The 20,353-nt window shown below is 45.9% G+C and overlaps 1 protein-coding gene across 11 annotated transcripts in view; it reads left to right on the top strand.

Moving 5' to 3' along the window:
- The window catches only part of TRERF1 (transcriptional regulating factor 1), a 199,987-nt gene that overhangs the window by 128,762 nt on the left and 50,872 nt on the right, over positions 1-20,353 (top strand). For all 11 annotated transcript variants that reach the window (XM_068558691.1, XM_068558689.1, XM_068558688.1 and 8 more), the window contains one exon: positions 5,328-5,442. The gene's annotated coding sequence lies outside the window, so the exon portion shown is untranslated. The remainder of the gene's footprint in view (positions 1-5,327; positions 5,443-20,353) is intronic.

The raw sequence follows: 20,353 nt of genomic DNA, 5'->3' as shown, positions 1-20,353 counted from the left end.
CCTCAAATTTAATCTCTGGTGTGGAAAACAACGTTTAAACGATGCATTGTATCCACAAGCAAAGGGAGCAAGGTCCTACTGTAACTCCCTGGGCCACTTCAAGATTGCTCTAGGACAGAAGCCCAGCACCCATGGCCTCCTTAGGTTCTCAGCCTTGGCCACATGTCACAACACCTGGCCAGCTTTAAGCACTATTGTCTAATGGGTTTTGGTGAACCCCAAGCGTCTGTGTTTTTTAAAGCTCCCCAGGTGATTTTGATGTGCAAACAAGACTGATAACTGCTGTGCTCACCCATGGGACACGATGGTGCAAAAAGCAGACACTTGCTCATGCCCTCAGAGAGCTTACAGTCTGACTGGGGAGGCCCCCTTGTTAATCACATAATTAATTAATTGCAACTGTGATAAGTGCTGTTGCACACTTGGCGTTTCTGGAGAGTCAAAGAAGTCTCACTGAAGCTGTATTTGAAAGCTAACTAGACGTTAATGAGGGCGGAGCTAGGAGAAGAGCATCCCAGTCAGAGGGACCAGCATGTGCAAAAGTTCTGGGGTAAGAAAGAGCTTGCAGTGTGTGAAAACCTGAAAGACAAGCTGACTGGAGCTGTGAGCAAGGGAATAGGAGGCCTGAGGAGGTTGGAGAGTGGATGGTGGTCCGCCATCCATTGTCAGCCTATGATAAGTCTGTCTGATATGCTCTCAGTGTTTGAGCTGCTGTGATATTGGGCGAATACCCCAGCTTCTGTGTCCTGGAATAACCAGGTGCATGAAGACCTGATGAAGTGGCCACCTATCTCTCATAATGGTCTGAGCAGGAATGCCCTCTTCTAGTGCCTATAAATTATTCTTTTCTCAACCTCCATGGAGGTAAGAGTGGGGCATCTACAGAAGAGGAGAGATGGTTGGAGAGAGAATGGGAGTTTTCACCACGTTGGAAAAGCTGCCAGGCCTCCCCATCTATTGATAGAATGTGTCTCACTTGAAAATTAGATCTTCTTCCGTGTCACCATCATCTCTGTGCAGGAGAACTTGTTGGACAGAATGAGTGGCCCCCACGTGACTGGAGTCTAAGATTTCTCATTGCATTGATTACTCTCCACCCTGTTTCTTAGGTGTTCTTAGATTAAATCTACAGATTTAATTCCTCTTCCTCCTCCTCAATTTCTTCTCCTCCCCCTCCTGCTTTTCCTTCTTTTAAAAATCTGTGCCAATTTCTAATTTATCGTGGGTGGCATGGAGGGAATTCTTTACACTTCATTGGGTCCTGCTTCCCATTTCAGAAGCTCCACAGTTTGTCTCCTGTGTCCCCTCCCCTCCCCTGGCTGCCGCCCTGCTCCTGGTCCAGTTTTCATTTCAACTGCTCTGTGGCCGACAGGAACCCTTCCTCTTTGGTTTGAGCCTCTCAATACCCATTTAAAGTGTTCATGTCTCTATATTAATTTTTCCCTCCCAAGACTCTTAAATCTTCATTCTCCCCTTAACTCTAACAGCAGTGTGGTCTGTAAGGCATCATTAGTCACCACTGTGTGCAGAAGGGAAACTGAGACCCAGACAGCCGTGTGGGGCATGGGGCAGAGTCCGGCCTTGCCTGGTGGCTTGCTGCCTGTGGGTCCCTGGAAAATCACAGAGCCTTCCAGGGCTGCGTCCTCACTGGTCGTGTGGGAAAGACCTAAGTAAGATATCCATCCCCGTAAGGCAGTGCCGTGGTAGAGAGGAAGGGCTTTCTGGCTTCCCGTTCTGGTTCCGTCACTTAGTTCTGTGGTCTGGGACAAAGCAGCAGGCCTCAGTTTCCTTACTTGTAACATGGTGATACCAACAGTGACCCCGCAGGACTGTTGTGACTATTCGGGTGCTTCTTGGGAAGGCCCAGCACCAGGCCTGGCCTGTGTTTAGGCCTTCAGGATGTGGTAGCTGTTCCATCTCCTCTCCCTTCTGGAACTCGGCTGTTTGTCCAAGGGAACCCCAGCCGTTAGTGGTGGAACTAGAACCCAAGTCTGCTGGCTGCCGGCCCAGAGCCCCTGGGTGGAGCTCCCTGTACGTCCCGGGTGGCATCCGGAGAGGGTGGGCCTGGGGCCGCCGAGGTGAGACTCAGTGCCTGTTAGCCCTGGTGCAGTGGGACTTCCCGCTGGGAACTCTCAGCACAGTGGCAGGGGACCCATGAGGTCACACACCAAGAAACTGAGTCATCGGGACCCCTGCACCCCTGCAAAGCTGCCCTGCAGCCCCCGTACCAGCTGGGAAATTGTTTCATGGATTCCTGTTGATTTTCACATTGAGGGAGGATCATGGCTGTCCCCATACACTGCTGTGTGATAGTAATGCTGACACTTATCCAGGGCCAGTTGGGAGCCAGGAAATGTGCTCAGTGTAGGACCTGTGCTCTTGCTGATCTCACAGCAAGGAAGGCACTGCTAACTCCATTTTATGAAAGAACCAGGCCAAGTGGCCAGTGAGGGGCGGGACCAGATTTGAACCCAGGTCTGCTTGGCCCCAAAGCTCATGTTCTGTGCATGAAATTGTGTGAGCTTCCGTCGAGTAACATTCACCACGAGGCTTCTCCAGCAATCATTTAATAGTAGAACGCTTGTTCACATCCCAAAACCCACATCCACTGTCAGTCAGCGTCAGCCCTGACCAACTGATTTTCACCACTGGTCAAATTGGATTTGGCCAAGTTACCACTGTTGAAGAGAAAAATAGATGAGTCCCAAAACTTGCTATAAAATGGGAGGGAGGATAAGGCGGCCCCTGTGTTGGTTGCCTCGTGCCAGCTTAGGAAGAAGGAGAATTAGCTGACATGCACCTTACTTTCCTGGCTCGCCTTAAGTAACTTCTTGGGCACTTTTGGAAAAACCTGCACATCTATAATGCATGGTCTGAATACCATCACAATGGAAGCATGATGTGAGTCAAGAACTGATTCGGTCCTTATTAAGAGCCTCCTTTCATAGCTAGAATGTGCCATGTTCCTTCCGTCACAGGAACTTTGCACAGCCTATTCATTGTGCTGGCAACACCTTTTCTTTCTATCTTTTCCCTCCTGCCCCCACCCTATTTTGTTTCACTAATTTATTCTTAGGGCTCAGATTAAAGACTAATTCTTTAGGAAAGCACCACTGACCCTTTCCTGCGCTAGATCTACCCCTGACATATGCTGTTATGGCAGTAATCATACTTCTTCAGAGCACCGCTATTATAGTTATTTCTAATTTATTAATGTTGGTTTCCCCACTAGAGGATAAGCTCCATGAAGGCAGGGACCACATTGGTCTCAACTGTTGTATGCCTAGTGCTTTGCACTTGCCTGCTATATACTAGGCACTCAGTCAACAATGGATGGACCAATGGATGGTTGGGTAGATGGATTGAGCTAGTTAACATCATTTCCTTTACCTTAACTCCAGCCAGTATACTCTTCTTGCAGGAAAGGGGGATTGTAATTGCCTGTTTATATGTCTCCCTTGGGTCTCTTTGAAGAAGAACCCATATTGAGAACACTAGAATCTAGCCCAGCACCTGATATATAAAAGTTGGCTGTGTGGTCTAAGCTTAATCTTGCCCATGAGTGATTCCAAGGACTATTGCTCCTGTCGGGGAGCCTGGAGAGTTATTTTCCCATGTTGAGAATAAGGATGAAACACTCATGGAAACTGAGGGAAGTCCATTCCTGCTTCCCACATCATGCCATGGTTTAGCTTCTTGGTAAGATCTGCTATTGAAGTTGTCAGTTACTCTGTTGACTTATTTATACATAAATAGTTATTCCCATAACCTTCACTTCGCCAACATTCAGAGATAACGATAGACAATCTTTGTAACATCACAGACATCACTTCCAAAGCATTCCCTTGCTATAGGAATGTTTATGATGTGCTTATCGCTAGAATTTCATGAGCAACAAACTCCCAAATTGCAAATGACTTAGCATTTGAAGCAGCGAGTGAGAGTGTATGTGTGTACGCATTAAAAAAAAAAAAAAAAAAAAGACTTTGAAAAGGGAAGTTTTTCTTCTACAGAGATATCTTCTTCTAAAGTTTAAAATAAGAACTACATAAAAGCTGAGAGTTTAGAGGAATGAGCACTTTCTCTTAAGCATTCAAATGGGGGAAAATGACTTGTAATCTCTCCCTCAAGTATTAAGGCAATAAGCATTTAAAGGCTTTTTTGGGAGCTGGCTGTCACAGACAAAAGATTTCTCAATTTAAAAAACATCATTTTTATAACATTAAATGGTAGGAATGAACACCAGCAGCCCTCTTGACATTTTGGAAATGATTTATTTTTTGAAACGTCCCAGTCCATTTTAATAGATGACACTTTTGTTCTTCCCATTCCAGGCAGTAGCTTCGGCTGGGGTTGCCATAGTTACAGTTGGAAGTTCAAGGTAGAGCAGGACAGGGCTCCAGGCACAACTTCTGACCAGGTTCCCATGAACCCAGTGTGTTGGTGCCACCACCTCAGACACCCCACCGCCACACTTTCCCAAAGTCCCTGCTGTAACTCTCCTTCTTGGAGAGAGACTCTCTGAACAGTCTGAACTATAGTCCAGAGGGTGAATTTGACATCATTTTTATTTCCAGCCACCCTCTCTGAACCAAGAGCTCAGCCAGACATCTCAGGAAGGTTGCACTCTTTACAGACGTTTCCTATAGCAATGCTTCTCAGCTGCGGTTTGTGGAATGGTGCTGGTCTGCAAGCTGTTTACCGGTCCACGAGATCAGTACAGAAATTGAGAGGAAGTGCTTAGAAACTCTCATGCCGATTTGACAGACTAAGCTGTTGAATCATTAAGAAGTAGGCTTGTACTCTGTATGAATATTTTTGTCATTTCATTTTTCTACCAGTTCCTTTTCTTATATTTTATAAAAGTATTCATCCGTGATGGATCGGAAATTAAAACAAAAACAAAGAACTGGTCCTTCGTAACAAAGAGCTTGAGAAGCCCTGTGCTGTAGCGCTTGTAAGCTGCCTCTGCTCCCTGTGGGACAGGTAGGCTGTTGAATGAACTTGGGGAAATCACAGCACTTACCAAATTATCTTGTAGTGAAACATGTGTATGTCTCTCTCTCTCTCTCTTGCTAGGCTGTTGCTTGAGAGCAGGGACTGCATCTGATTCATCTTTGTAGCCCCGTTCCTTAGAGCCCTGCCTGGCACATTGGAAGGTGTGGGAAACATTCGTCCTGTGCCTGTCTGCTCCCCAATGACATGAGGGTGGCTGAGGCCAGCCTCGCGAGCTCCCGCGGCTTCTGGATAGTGTCCTTGGCAGGCTGGTGATGGAGAGCTGGGAGCAAACGATGAAGAAGTGACCTTTCTTTCTCTTTTTCCCACAGAACTAGGCCTCCTCTTCCCACCTGCCCAGCAGCATGAGAGCAGCATGACTGGCCAGCCGCAGGAGAAGCCCCCAGAGCCAGGCCCCCAACTCAACCATCTGCTGCGGAGGCCAAGGTGAGCTTGCTTCCCTTTTCCTGGAAAGTTTCGGCATTTTCATTTGAACTAATTCTCTATGCTTTTGTAATCCCTTGCCATATGCTGGAAAAATGGGGTTTACTGGGACATGGGTAGACTGAAAAAGTACATGTCAGCCTAATGGGGCAAAACGTGCTCATTTCGGCTAATGGAGAGGCCGATGGTGGAGCAGAAAGGACATTGGATTGAGTTTCTGGGGACTGAAGCTCTCATTATTCCTCCACCACCTCCTGAATCTGGGACCTTGGGCAGATCTTTTAGGGATCGGGTATCCAGGGAATTTTGGGTGAAGGAATCTCTGGGACGGGATAGAATTGGAAGGATGGTCCACTCATGGTCTGGGACTCTCAGGACGTCCTGGACAGTCTCCTGTCCCACACAGGGTCATAAAGGGCCTTAGAGGATAAGCCAGGCCAATTCCCGGCCAATGCTGAGCAATGAATTGTTAGAAGATTCTTCCTAATATTGGGACAAATTCTTCCTCCCTGCAATTTCTATCTTCTCTCCTCTGCTCTGCCACATGGACCCGCAAAGACTGGGCTTTCAAAGACTCTTCCACATGACTCTCTCTTTGGATTTGGAGATGGCTGTTGTGACTCTGTTTTTCTTTTTTGTATAAATTCTCCCTGGAGACTGGCACCACTCACCTTGTCCTCTTGTCCCCTCCATGTTGGAAAGGGCTTCATCACCTCCAGTGTTGGTCCTCAGTGCTCACTCAGCCTGTACCATCCTCAACAGAGAATCCTTCGTTCGCCACTCATTCTTCAGGACATATTAAGAGCCCCCTTTGTGACAGTCACTGTACTAGACTCTGGAGATACATCAGTGAACAAGAAAGACAGGGTCTTTATCTTTTTTAAGATAAAATAAGTATGGATCCTTGGAGAGAGTTTGAAATAAGCATTGAACCATTTCTGTGTGCTCCTTTTAAATATTTTTATCTTTTCAACTTTTTTCTTAAATGTTTCATGAGTGCTTGAAAAAGTGTTACTCTCTAATTATTAGATATATAGTAGTTTTCTATATATGATCATTAAAATGAGCTAGTTCATTGTGCTGTTCAAATCATCTATAATATGTCCTTGTCTGTTTTTGTCTGACTAATCTTCTCAATAACACATTATTGAGAGACATGTTAAAAATCTCCCATTGGATTTGTGCATTTCTCCTTGTAGTGCCAAAAATTTTGCTTATGTATAAAATTTTGTACATTTTAAGTCAATGCTGTTTGGTTAGAACAGGTGTATCTTACTGATGAATTGGGATTCATTTCAACCATCTTTATATTTGTTTTTTTTCTGCTCCTTCTTTTTGGTTGAGATGTTTTTCCCTCCTCATTCCATCTTCTATCTTCTTATTTGGAAGTTATGTGCTCTGTATCTGTTCTTTCAATGTTTAGCCCATCTATTTTAACAGGCATACTTAACAAAGTCTAAAATTAATCAATGTGTTTACCTGCCTCCCCCAAAATACAAGAACCATAAACTGGTTTAATTCTAACCACTACCTCTCCCAATTTATATACAATTGCTATCTTGTGTTTTCATTCTATCCTGTTTTTTTCCCTACCATTTAGACATCATTGTTTTATATGATGTGTTTGTATCCACATTCTTATCAATATCTTTTCTCACCATTCTTTCACGAATTGGAGATCATTTTCCTTCTGCCTAAAATAAACCCCTTTAGCATTATCCTTTAGTGAGAGTCTGTTGGTGGTAAACTTTCAAGTTGTTTTTGCTTTGGTTTGGTTTGGTTTTTGTTGGCTTGAAACTGTCTTCTGCTCTCAATTTTGAAAGGTAGCTTTCCTGGATATTTTCTCTTCGGTCACTGAAACCATTATTCCACTACCTCTGGCTCTGAATGTTGCTGTTGAGAAGTTGGCTGTCGGTCTTCCTTTATAAGTGACCTGGCATTTCCCTCTAGTTACATTAAAGATGTTGCTGCTTTCTTTGGTGTTCTGCCACTTCTCTCTCATGTAACTAGGTGTCAGTTTCTCTGTCTTTATCCTGTTTGGGTTTCATTGGGATTCCTAGAGCTAAAGATGAGTGTCTTTCAACAGTTCTGGAGGATTCTCACCCTTCATTCTTTGAACATTGACTCTTTCCCATTCTTTCTAATAGCTCCTCTTGGAACTCCAGTTAGACGTACGGTGGATCTTCTCATTCTGTTCTCTGTATCTCGTAACCTCTATTCCATATTCCTCACCTCTTTGTCCCTCTGTGCTGAACTCTGAATAATTTCTTCAAACCTGTCTTCCATTTAATTTATTCTGTGTTTCAAATGCTGTTTAATCCATCCACTGAAATTTTTTCCTTTCAGCTTCTTTCTTTATCATTTCTAGAAGTTCTGGTCCATTATTTTTTAAATCTGCTTGGTGATTTTCTCCTATTTCTTGCTTATATTTGCAACCTTCTTAATTTCTTTAACATGTTGAAGTTGCTATTTAGAAATTGTAGAATTTCATGTCTGGTAATTGAGAATCTGAAATCTTTGCAGGTCTGATTCTGCCGTCTGTTGCTTCTGCTGGCTAGTACTCATAATGCCTTGTTTCCTTGTTGTTGTTATTTTCTTTGAGCTGTTCATTTTCCTTAGAACTTTACCTTTGTGAACTATTTGAGGTATGGCTTGAAGTTAATTTTTCCAGAGACGTTTTGCATTAACTTCTGCTAGTTGTCTGGGGGCACTCCCAATCACAAATCACTTTAAATTCATTTTCTACCCAAAGCTTTTCTGGCTACATAAGTAGCATGAATTCAAACTGCAAATCTGTGTGAGATCCAGCTTATGGGTTCAGATTTCTACCCAGCCCAAGGTCAGGTTTCCTTGTGGTCTCCTTTTGTGTTGGGGGTCTATTTCTCATTCATTGAGGGTGGAGCCTTTTGAAGTCCCAATTTTATGAAGGAACTAAGCTTTTTCTCCTCTTTCCTGAACACTGTGCAGCTCTCATGGGAAACTTAGAATCTGTAGGGTTTGGCAGGAACCCTCAGGGCAAAAGCCAGCTTTGCTGCTAGCTTATATCCCAAAGTTCCTGCTTTTGGTTTTGGTTTTGGTCTTTGAAGAATCCTTCCATTTATACCAGTTCAGCAGTGTGTATATAATCTTTATATTTCAAATTTTAAACAGCATGTTAGTTGTTTCAGTTGGGAAGGTCAAGTAGGGTATCTGATCTGCCATATTGCCAGAAGGTCTGTTTTCTTTCTTTTCTACCATAGCCTTGTGGGACAGGAATTACTATTCCTTGTTCACAGAAGAATGAACCAAGGCTCAGAAAGGACACGTAACTGACTGCAGTCACAGGGCTAGCAGGTGATGGACCGGCAAGGAGTATATTCCTCCCCTCTCCCCTTTTCCTACCTTTGCTCTCCTCAGAATAACTTAACCATTTTGGGGGGGATTAGCTTTATGCTCACAAAGGATATAAGTTCCTACCAGAATGCTATAAATAGTTGGGCAGCTTTGTAAAATTTGTTTATGAATCTATTGTTTATCTTCCTCGAGAGAGGAAATGGCTTCTGCATATTTTGTGGTTTGTTTCTCCCGTGGTCCCCAGCAACTTTCCTGCTTCATTCCCACTTGGCAAAGACCTCCTGGACCTGCAGCCAGATCCCATGTGCACCTCAAGGTTGAGGACAAGACCTCAACTTCCTCTTGTCCTCGTGCTCTCTCTCCTTCTTCTCCCTTTCCTTGTGCCTCTTTTCCACACCCACCAACCCCATCCTTCCTGCTGTTAGTTTTCCTGTCTCCTGTTTGTGTGCCTTTCATCGGAGGGGAGGCCACAGAGCACAGTGGTTAGACTTTTTGGGCTTGGGGGCAGGAGAAAGAGCTGAGTTTGAACCTTGCTCTGCCTCTCACTAGCTTCGTCTCTCTGAGGTTCCATTTCTGCATCTGCAACATGGGGACCACAGGCAGAGCTGTTCAAGGATGAAATGAGATGACGTATGTATGTAGAGCTTGTAAAAGGAGCTTGGAGCATCACAAGCACCCAGTCCGTGGTAGTCAATATCATCATGACTAAGAACAGACCCCTTCAAGACTCGCGCCCTTGTTCAGTGACGCTCTCATGTTGGCAGAGCTGGTTTATGATATGTGATGGAAATGGAGGCAGGAGTCTAGGGTCAATGTGGGATTCCCAGCCTCGCTGGGGTGTTTTTTAAAATAATCGGAGGGAAAGCAGAACACACTGGTCTGGCCAGTGTTTGCACGGGCTATAAACCATGGGTTCTAGAAATGTTCATCTCTAGAGATGGGGCATCTCAGCATCTCAGCCCTCCCTCCAAGCTGTTCCTTCTGTCTTAGAACCATGAAAGCTCTGGAGCCTCATGACACCACTCGCTGGGGAGATGTCCCTGTGGTGCCCCACCCCGGTCAGTGGGTGGCACACCGACTCTGCTGGACACATGTCCAGAAGAGGCAGGATGGGTGGTCTCCACTGTCCATTTGACTTCCATTCTTAAAGCTGACATGACGGCTTATAAACACACACTCCCTGCTTATAAATAAGTGACTTTGTATTACACTCAGATTTGTGTCACTTCCTGATTTGATATCTATCAGGCAACAACTTTTTTAGCACCTGCTATTTGTAGTGACTCTGGGCTTTGTACAGTGGGCAAGTGTTACAAAAAATGCATAGAGTTGCTATGACCCTAAAACTATTCTGAAAAATAGTCTATTCATTTAAAAAGACTTTATGACCAAAAAATGCATAAAGGATAAAACACCTTCATAAGATTAAGTGCCAGGTATTCAGAATAGGTTTCCAGGGGGGACAGCACTGTGCCTTCGAGTGCTCAGGGAAGTCTTCCTGGGGAAGGCTAGGAAGAAGATTGGGGCTGGCCCCGTGGGGCAGGTAGGGTGAGGTGGCTGGAAAAGGAACCTTGTACGTTGGGGGTGTCGAAGTGGTGTGAACTGAGGTTTAGAGATGGGCATTCTCTTGAGCTAGTGAGACCCAGTGCAGTGCTTCTAGCCCCACAGATGGCCTCTGTGGCATCTCTTAGAGAGCCACCTCCACTGGCATATCAAGTGCCCTGACAAGTCCTGCAATGAGTGTTTGACTGTGCTTCACCAGGTTTCCCAACTGTGTCTGATCATGCATGGCCAATGAACATGGTGGTCTTGAATGGATTTGCATTTGCCTTTTTATCTCTCTGCAAATGCTACCAACTCACTTTTGTAAAACAGGGATTGACAACTTTCTTTAAAAATTCAGTCTGTGAGGATCAAAAAATTATTTCCAAATAATTTTCAAAGACAAGTCAACCACTTGCCTTCCTTTTCCAAGTATGGCTCAAATACTTAGAAGGGTGGGGTTTTGCAGGAGCCTGAGCATTGATGTTGCTGCACTAGGGAGGGAGCTGACTCCCAAGACGATGTCCACCAACTTCTCGACCTAGCTGAGGGGCCAGGCCCAACCCCACCCCATCCCCACCCTGCCTGCAAACCTCAAAGTCTATTAACGGCCTCTCTCCAGATAATGATTCATGCTTCCTGTCCCTCCTCCTTTCTAGTTACTCAGAGCTGTGAGCCAAGATTGATTACTTACACCATCCAACTTGCCTCGCCCATGGGGAGCTCAACTGGTAGATTAAATATTCTTCATGGGCGACACCCCAGGTTGAGTTCTCCTTGTCAGCTGAGTCCTGCGCAGTGAAACAAGGGGTTGTCCCAGATGCAGATGTGGAAATGGTTTCCAGAACTAGGGAGTCGGGACACATCATGTTGGGGGGTATGTGAGGAGTTTGGGGAGCCGGGGTTACTGTGAATAGAGAAACAAGGAGGTGCCTCAGGCACGGGACTCATATACTGCCATGGCCTCATAAAAGCCAACAGAAATAGGTTCTAAGCTGAGTCTTTAGGTGCTTCTCTGGAGACTGACTATCTGCTCCTTCTTGCTGTTAGGTGGTTTTGGTCCTTAAAACATTTTCATAATCTTTATTATACTAGTCATATAGATTATTCTATTTTTTAAAAATTAAAACACTCTAACTGAGCTTAAGTCTGCCCTGATAACCTCCCCCACTCACTCAGTTCCTTTTCCAAAATACCGCAGAACCGAGATGGACATCCAGGTGTCCTGATTCCCAGTGTTCTTTCCCCCCAGGGGGCCAGGGTCCTTAGGGATTGGCTGTCAGTGGTGGAAAACCCTACTGCCTCAATATCCTGCCTCAAGGTTGCTGGGTGTCCCTGAGACAGGCAGGGTCTGGGAGGTTCACCGAGCTAAGCCCTCGCTGGTCAGAGCCAGTGGGACCTCCTTGCAGTGCGTCAGGTCCAGCCTCCTCATTCTGCAGAAGCTGAGTCTGAGATGCAGGGAGAGGAAGTCATTTGCCCAACAAGGTCACAGGGCCAGTCTCCTTTTCTGTTTGGCCTGGGTTATCTTTATATTGGGTTTGCATTTCCTGAATACGCAGCAACTGGGTAGGGGGTGGAGGGCAGGGGAAGTGGGCTTAGAAGAACCCCGTCTGAGAATGTTTAAATTTCCTGTGAGTGTCCCATGAAGAGGGAGATAATCTATGTGCACATGATCCAGAGGCGAGGGGGAGGCTTGGTTTAGGTCCAGAAGACGGAGAGTGGAGGGGAGAAGGAGGAGGACACATGGGAGCAATTCAGAGAGGCTGTGACGTTTTTATAGGTGAGATAGAAATAGAGGTTTGTTTCTTTGCATTTCCTTGTTGTCTTCTTGTTTGCGTTTTTGGAGAACACTCAAGTCACGTGGAGGCTCTTGTTTTAGTGGTGGTCCTTTGTCGTTCTGGGGGGTATCTTTGGCCGAGGACCTCTGCTCTTGTCTCCCTCAGGTTGGCTTCTTCCTGGCACATGTAGTCCTTTGGAAATCTCTTCCCCCCTCAGAGCGTCCATAGCTTAGCTCAAAATGGGAGTACAGCCTCCTGCCGGGCTGCCTCACAGAAAGACAGTGGGTATGAGGGTACCCCCGAGATGTTAAGGGTTGGCTTCATTTTCTCCCTAACTTCTGGGAGGCTGGCACGGACACTGAGTGATTCGGAGCTTCCACCAGGAAGGGTCTCGTTTGCCCGTCAGATCAGGTGGCGGATGTGGGCACCAAGGCCGTCCCAGGCCTGCTTTGGGCCAGCCTTGCCAGACAGTGTGTCCCACGTTCCTTAAAGGGAGCCGTTGTGTAAGCAGGCCAGGAGGCTGTAACTGAAAGTAAGGAAACGGCAGATATAGACAGAGTTACTGCCAATTTCCTGGAGTCTGAGAGCTGGGGCCCCCTTGAAACAGGAAGGGAAGTAGATTATTTCCTTATCTGGTATCATGGAGGGAATGAAATGTCTCTTTCCGGGTAACTGGGGCAGCACCTTTCAACTTCTTGCTTTAATGATAACCACAAATACTCCTAAGCTTTAGGTGGCCACTCAAGAATTATATCTCTTTCCCTCTCCTGGGGTCTTGAGCAGCTTGAGAGCCAGACCCCAGAGAGCAGAACACCCGCTTCGTTACCGGTAACCACACTAGAGAGCTTGGCCTGACTCATGGCCACACTGAGTCCCTCTTAGGCACCTCCGAGTCTCACTGACCCATGGAGATCCACAGGCCTCTCTCGCAGGGACCCACCTGCCCCAGAAAGCAAGTCTGCCCCATAAGCAAGTCACATGGGCATCTGTATCCTCCTGCTTCTTTCTCTGCCTGGTGAACAGTATGCTAAACGCACATTAGCCTTTCCACGGTGACGCTGGATCTTTAGGGATAAAGGGGAATGTCCTCTGATGCAGTGGTGCTTTCAGGAGGGTGTCAAGGTAAGTGAGGTTACCTGTCCCTACACGGGAGGGCCCACACGACTGTGGGTTTTCTCTCTTCCTTCCTGTGTCCACTTCTAGCCATTTCTGCCCCTGAGCGCCGTGCTGCTCACTGAAACAAAGGGAGGGCTGAAGGTTGCCCAGGAAACAAATAACCAAATGTATTCAATCATGACTGAGTCATTGAGCCTTGATGTCAACTGTACTTAAGTCAAAACAAAACAACAGAAACCCCACCCAGGCGGTGAGACTTTGTGAGTTCTCCCTGGGCACCACGCATGTCCTGAACATTCTCCTGTTTAATCTTCACCAAAAACCTGGAATAATTAGGTGTTGTTATTCCTCTTTGACAGATGTCAATACTGAGGCTCCAAAAAAGATTAGATCAGCCTGCCCGGTTCTCACTTTGCCGGTGGAACATTATGATTTGAACTCTGGTCTTCTGACTCCAGAGCCCAGTACTTTGGGTGTTTCTGTGAGGAAAACGCCTGCCACATAATTCATGTGTTTCTCTCCAGTGAGAAAAGTTCCTGATGAGTTAAAAAAAAAAAAAAAAGTTTCCAGAGAGCTGAAGCTAGCCCTTTAAACCTGGAACAAGAAAGGGTTTTTGGTGTAAAGTGCATCAGATTCTTTCTCATACTTCCAAGTTCACGGCTATATGTAAAGGGTTGAAGGCTGCCTGCAGCTGATGGCCAGGACGTGTCTATACCAGGGTATAAGCCAGCTCTCCTTGACCCTTCAGAACGTGGAGAGCGCTGCAGGGGTCCAACTAGGGGGAAGTAGCTTCATGCTACTCAGATCTGCGACGGGTGAATGAAGGACACCACACGGTATCAGAGAAGCCTCAGCCTGGCATCAGAGGGCTGGAGGTTTAACCCTTTGTCACAATTGTGTGGCCTTGAGTGCATCTTCCCCTGCATGTGAATTTCCTCGTCTTTCAAATGGAGAAAACAATTCTGACCTCACCGGCTTGTTGTGGGGACAGAGTAAGATAGTGGGTGTCGGTGCTTTGTCCAGTGCTTTCCAGAATGTTAGTGTTGGCCATGAGGACAAGCACGCCCTCCCATGAACTCCTCAATGTCCCTACCAGAGACTCCACGTGGGCCAGAGGATTCGTGGCTGTGGCCCCGGGGGGACGGGTCTGCTCTGAGCTCCACTGATGTCAGGCAAACACACCCACAGCCGCCAGGGCGGGTCACCCTCCATGTCAGCACTGACTTCCTCGTGCCAGGGCTGCTGGAGAAAAGGAGCCATGAGCTTCTCACTCTTCTGCTCAGGAAAAGGAAAGAGGAAAAAAAAGAAAGGGGAAAAAAAAGAAAAATTGATTTTCTTTAACCTGTGGCTTTTTTTCCCTTTCTCCCCTCCTTGCTATGAGTGGGATTGCCACTTAACTTTTTTTTAATTAAAAAAAAAATGATGTTCTGGGTGAGGGAACATAATATTTAGACATGTTGAACTGACAGCTGATGAGCGTGTTGTCAGTACATCATCACCACAAATCATGTGGCAAAGGTTGGCGGGGAGGAGATTTGTGTGTACGTGTGTGTGCGCGCACACACTCGAATGATTTTAAGTGTTTGGGGAAGGTCCCATGACCCCTGTGGAAAGCAGCTCCTGTGGAAGGTTAGCCAGGGAGATGGTCAGCCCTTAGGGTAGGAATGGGAAGTGGGCTTCCATTGTGAATTGAGGGGGGGGGTCTTCTGCATGTGAGCCTGTGGAAGCAAAAGGTCTCCCCTTCCCCTCTCTTTCTCTCCCTCTTTTGTGTCCTTAGCACCCAGTGGGTGCCCTGTATTATGCTGACCGCAGTAGACAGAGTTGATGAGGCACTCCTTGGAAGAGGTCCCAGTTTGATGGTGGATGCAGATAAAGCAGCTGGGACCAGTGCTCTAAGTGGTGTAAAAAAGACACGCAGCGTGAGTCCTGCCATTCTCACTTGCCCTCCAGGCATTCTTCCTCCCATCCCTGCCTTCACTTACTGCCTGTGTCAGGGGACTCACCAACCTCTCTTGAGCCTTGGAGCCCTCGGTCCAGCTGCCTCTGTGACAGCTCCTGTTGTAGGTCTCAAAGTGAAACAGCTTTCGTGGTGCTCCGTCTTCGCAGATGCGCATCTAGGCATCATCTTGACACTCCTCCCTCCCACATCCCCCTGCCCATCTCATCACTAAGTCCTATCAGCTTCACCCCCACATGCCCCTCCATCACCACCCACATCCAAGCTGCCTGGCCTGGACCATCGCTAAGTTGAGTCCCGCTCCCCATGTCCTCACTCACCCTCCTCCAGTCCGTTGTTCTGACCAGGGGTCCACAAACTATGGCCCATGGGCCAAATCCAGCCACTGCCTGATTTTGTACAGCCCGTGAGCTAAAAATGGTTTGTGCATGTAAACATTTGATGATACGGGGCACTGACTTTGAACCCAATTAAGCAAAACGTTATCCCTCTAAAAAAATAAGTCCATTCTTCTCATTAGTAGATCTATTCACATTAAATTGTACTCGATTACTATTATATTTTGAGTTCCCTCAAAAAGTTTGTAGAAATTTGTTTTTTCTCTTATTATATAAGCGTCTACATCATAGCCTCGATTTTGCTTCCTGGCTGTGAACCCTGCAACATATACTTTCTGGCCTTTTACAGAAAACGTTTGCCGACCTCTGGTCTATCCTGTGGCCTTTTCAAAATGGAAGTCTGATCAGTCACACATGCGTACATGCACACACACACACATACATACATCATACATCACATACACACATCCAAACACTTTAATTGTTCCCCATTGCTCTTGGTATAAAGATAAAACTCCTTACCTTCAAGAACCTGGGGTGGTCTGGCCCCTGCCCCCTCTCCATTTTCATTGCCATGCTCCTATCCTGGCCAGTCTGGCCTTCTCTTAGTTCCTATGTCCACTGTGTTCCCACCTGCCACAGGGCCTTTGCCTGTGCTATCCTTGACTTTATCTGGGAGGCAGCTTTCCACACTCTATTTTCCCTATTTAAGTGCTTCTCATCCTGCAGATTGCAGTATCACCATGACTTCCGCAGAGGATCCTTCCCTGACCTTTCTGCTGAGGTCACAGCCCTCTATTATAACCACTCATCGCGGTCATAGATTTGTCATTGTCTGACACTCCCCCCACCCCAGACGGCAAGCCCCTGACACCATGAGAGCTGACACCATGTCATACAACCCCCTCATGGTGTCCCCTGGTACATAGTGGGCACTCAGTAAATACCTCGTTACATTGAATGGCTGAGAATCAAGGAAGCCTTCATAAAAGATAAGTTTGAACAGGAACTAGTAGGTTGAGAAGATGGAGAATGGGAAAAAAGGGGTTTTAGGCAGAGGGACCAGTATTCTGGAGACTCTGTGTGGCTCCAAGGGTGGGAGGCGGGGCGCTCCGGGGGTATATGGGTGAATGGTTGGGTAAATCATTGGAATGGGAGGTGAGACCAAATCATGAGGGGCCCCTTGTGCCAGTCTGAGCTCTTTGGATGCTTCTCCTGTGGGCAGAGGGCACGTGGGTGGTTTGAAGCAGAAGGGTGGCGTGGACAGGGCTGCCGGGTGGACAGTAGGCTGGAGGGGGCAGGACCAGCTATAAAGGACTGTTCCATGGATCGGGCAGTGGGGATGAGAGGAGATGGTCAGGGAATGCTATAGAGGAGAGGGCAACAGGAATCGATAGCCTACTGGAAGTGTGGGAGGTGAGCTCTTGGGGGTCCCATGTTTCTCCAGTATTTAAGCTGAGTGAAGAGGGAGGAGTTAGAGCACAGGGGGAGGGATGGACGTTTGTTTGAGGGTCAGGAAGTGGAGGTGGTAAATACCTATAGTCCCCCGGTGTTCTCTGTGAAGGAGATTAGAGTTATCTGCTGAGACAGAGGCTTTCTGGGTTCAAGTCATAGGCTTTGGCCTCTTCCCCCGTTTGCAAGCAGTGGGTGCCACATGCCCCCTAAACTGTTGGGGGGTTCAGCTCAGCCAGGAGCAGCTGGGGGCTCAGGCTGACGGTTTCTATCCCGAACAGCTCCTCCGGGGGTTAAACAGGCACTTAAAGGAGATCTTAGAGACCTGCCTTTCCTCATTCTTTTCCTAAAATGTGATGTCTAGATGTCAGCTTTGTCAGAAATCCTACCTCAAAGGCCTTTGGAAAAAAGAGTTCCACTCATGTCCGAAAATGTTCACCGAGGCCCTACACCACCCAGCTCTGCTCTGAGCACCATGGGGAATCCAGCTCTTGGCCCCCAGAGGGTCTGTGCCTGACCTGAAGACACATAACTAACACATGAAATGCACAGAGACAGAATTCCCTGGCGGTCCAATGGTTAGGACTCAGTGCTTTCACTTCTGTGGGCCCGGGTTCAATCCCTGTTCGGGGAAGTAAGATCCCACAAGCGATGCGGCGTGGCCAAAAAAAAAAAAACAAGAAGAAATGCACAGAGAACAGTGCAGGAAGGTGTCATTCAGTGGCATCATGCATTTTGTTTTCTTTTTTTTTTAACATCTTTATTGGAGTATAATTGCTTTACAATGGTGTGTTAGTTTCTGCTTTATAACAAAGTGAATCAGCTATACATATACATATATCCCTATATCTCGTCCCTCTTGCATCTCCCTCCCTCCCACCCTCCCTATCCCACCCCTCTAGGTGGTCACAAAGCACTGAGCTGATATCCCTGTGCTATGCGGCTGCTCTATCTACACTAGCTATCTGTTTTACATTTGATAGTGTATATATGTCCATGCCACTCTCTCACTTTGTCCCAGCTTACCCTTCCCCGTCCCCGTGTCCTCAAGTCCATTCTCTAGTAGATCTGTGTCTGTATTCCCATCCTGCCCCTAGGTTCTTCATAACAATTTTTTTTTTTTTAGATTCCATATATATGTGTTAGCATATGGTATTTGTTTTTCTCTTTCTGACTTACTTCACTTTGTATGACAGACTCTCGGTCCATCCACCTCACTACAAATAACTCAATTTCGTTTCTTTTTATGGCTGAGTAATATTCCATTGTATATATGTGCCACATCTTTTTCTTTTCACACACACACACTGTATTTTATTTTTACAAGAGATAAATAAACTGACACCAAGCACTGTAAATGGATGACCACAACAAAAGCAACAATGATTGCAATTACCAAACATGAAACACACTTATACTATGTCATAATTGACATTCAGTCCAGTAATCCTCCATTGTAACAGCTCCTTTACTTTGCAGTGAAAATTGATTTGTATATTTTTTGCCTCTGAGTCCTTGTGGGATTTTTTTTTTTATTCAAGCAGAAAGTCACAAAAATAATCATCCTCATCAGTTCACTCAGTCCCATGTAATTAATTTTTTTTTTCATCTTGATCTTTTGTTAGCACTTTTATGAATTCTTCAGTTTTCCATTAGAGTTCTGAAAATGCTTATTCATTTAGTTCAACAGTACAGTCAGTTACCAGAAACCTGTACTTGTCAGAGTCTTTTCCATGAATTCCTTGAAGATGAAACCCTTTTATAGGAACATTTTTGCGAAAGCATCAGAGTACACCCAGAACTGTCTGTAAATGACAAAAGGCTTAAAAATGACCACGGTTAAAGATTTGATGAAAGTTCATAATAATGCAATTGACAAGGAAATTTAGTTATTTCTGAGATATACATTTTAAAGTAATGCTAGAATTATGACATAACATTATACCAGAACATATGAGATTTTTAGAAATTTCATGTAATGTCTGAAACATTTATATTAACATATTTCCATACAAATAACCCAAAGAAAGTTTAGTATTAGTTGTTTTATTTGTTTGTTTTTTTATACTGCAGGTTCTTATTAGTCATCAGTTTTATACACATCAGTGTATACATGTCAATCCCAATCGCCCAATTCAGCACACCACCGTCCCCACTCCACCGCAGTTTTCCCCCCTTGGTGTCCATACGTTTGTTCTCTACATCTGTGTCTCAACTTCTGCCCTGCAAACCAGTTCATCTGTACCATTATTCTAGGTTCCACATACATGAGTTAATATACGATATTTGTTTTTCTCTTTCTGACTTACTTCACTCTGTATGACAGTCTCTAGATCCATCCACGTCTCATCAAATGACTCAATTTTGTTCCTTTTTAGGGCTGAGTAATATTCCATTGTATATATGTACCACATCATCTTTATCCATTCATCTGTCAGTGGACACTTAGGTTGCTTCCATGTCCTGGCTATTGTAAATAGAGCTGCAATGAACATTGTGGTACATGACTCTTTTTGAATTATGGTTTTCTCTGGGTATATGCCCAGGAGTGGGATTGCTGGGTCGTATGGTAGTTCTATTTTTAGTTTTTTAAGGAACCTCCATACTGTTCTCCATAGTGGCTGTATCAATTTACATTCCCACCAACAGTGCAAGAGGGTTCCTTTTTCTCCACACCCTCTCCAGCATTTATTGTTTTTAGATTTTTTGACATCATGCTTTTTTGTAGTATATTAAAGCTCCCAAGGCACATTCACATGCAGACACAGGGGTCTTTAACCAACTCCTACCTCACCACCTTCTTCCAGACACCCACACACGTAGCACCCACTCCCCAAATGAGGTCGGGGGCTGAGCGAGCATCAGCTATGTTCCCAAACCTACTTGTGCCCGTTGTCCTTGTTACTGTAGATACATCAGTTAATTAGATGTGACCTGTGAATGCAAAAGAGAAAGAGATGTTTGACAAACTTGTTGGCTGCATTCCATAAACACTGAGTGGGTCTGCTTTGAGTCAAACACTGCTCGTGGCACAGTGGAGAAGGGAGAGAGAGATGTAGAAGCAGAGGTATGAAGACAGTCCTGCTCCTATAGAGCTTAAAATCTAGCATTGGTTGAAAAATAGAACACCCAAGGTTCTGGTCTGGTTCTGGTCTGAGGACTAGCCTGGAGGAGTGACGTTTCACACAAACAGAAGGACGCGTGTCTGGGCCTGCAGATCCTTCATCCAGGGCTTGGTCCTCACTTTCCCTGAGGCCCCCAGGCTCCAGGGGCCCCATGTCTGCCCGCTCACTTCAGCTGCCGGGGCCCCTGGTGGATGCATCACTTCAGCCCTCTTGTCTTATAGCAGCCAAGGGAGGCTATTTTGGCAAGAAATTGAGGCAGTGAGATGATGAGGG

The sequence above is a fragment of the Eschrichtius robustus genome, chromosome 12 (genome assembly GCF_028021215.1).
Source record: "Eschrichtius robustus isolate mEscRob2 chromosome 12, mEscRob2.pri, whole genome shotgun sequence".
Classification (NCBI taxonomy): Eukaryota; Metazoa; Chordata; class Mammalia; order Artiodactyla; family Eschrichtiidae; genus Eschrichtius; species Eschrichtius robustus.
Note: the sequence above shows the minus strand (reverse complement) of the source record. Positions and strands in the feature narration are given on the sequence as shown.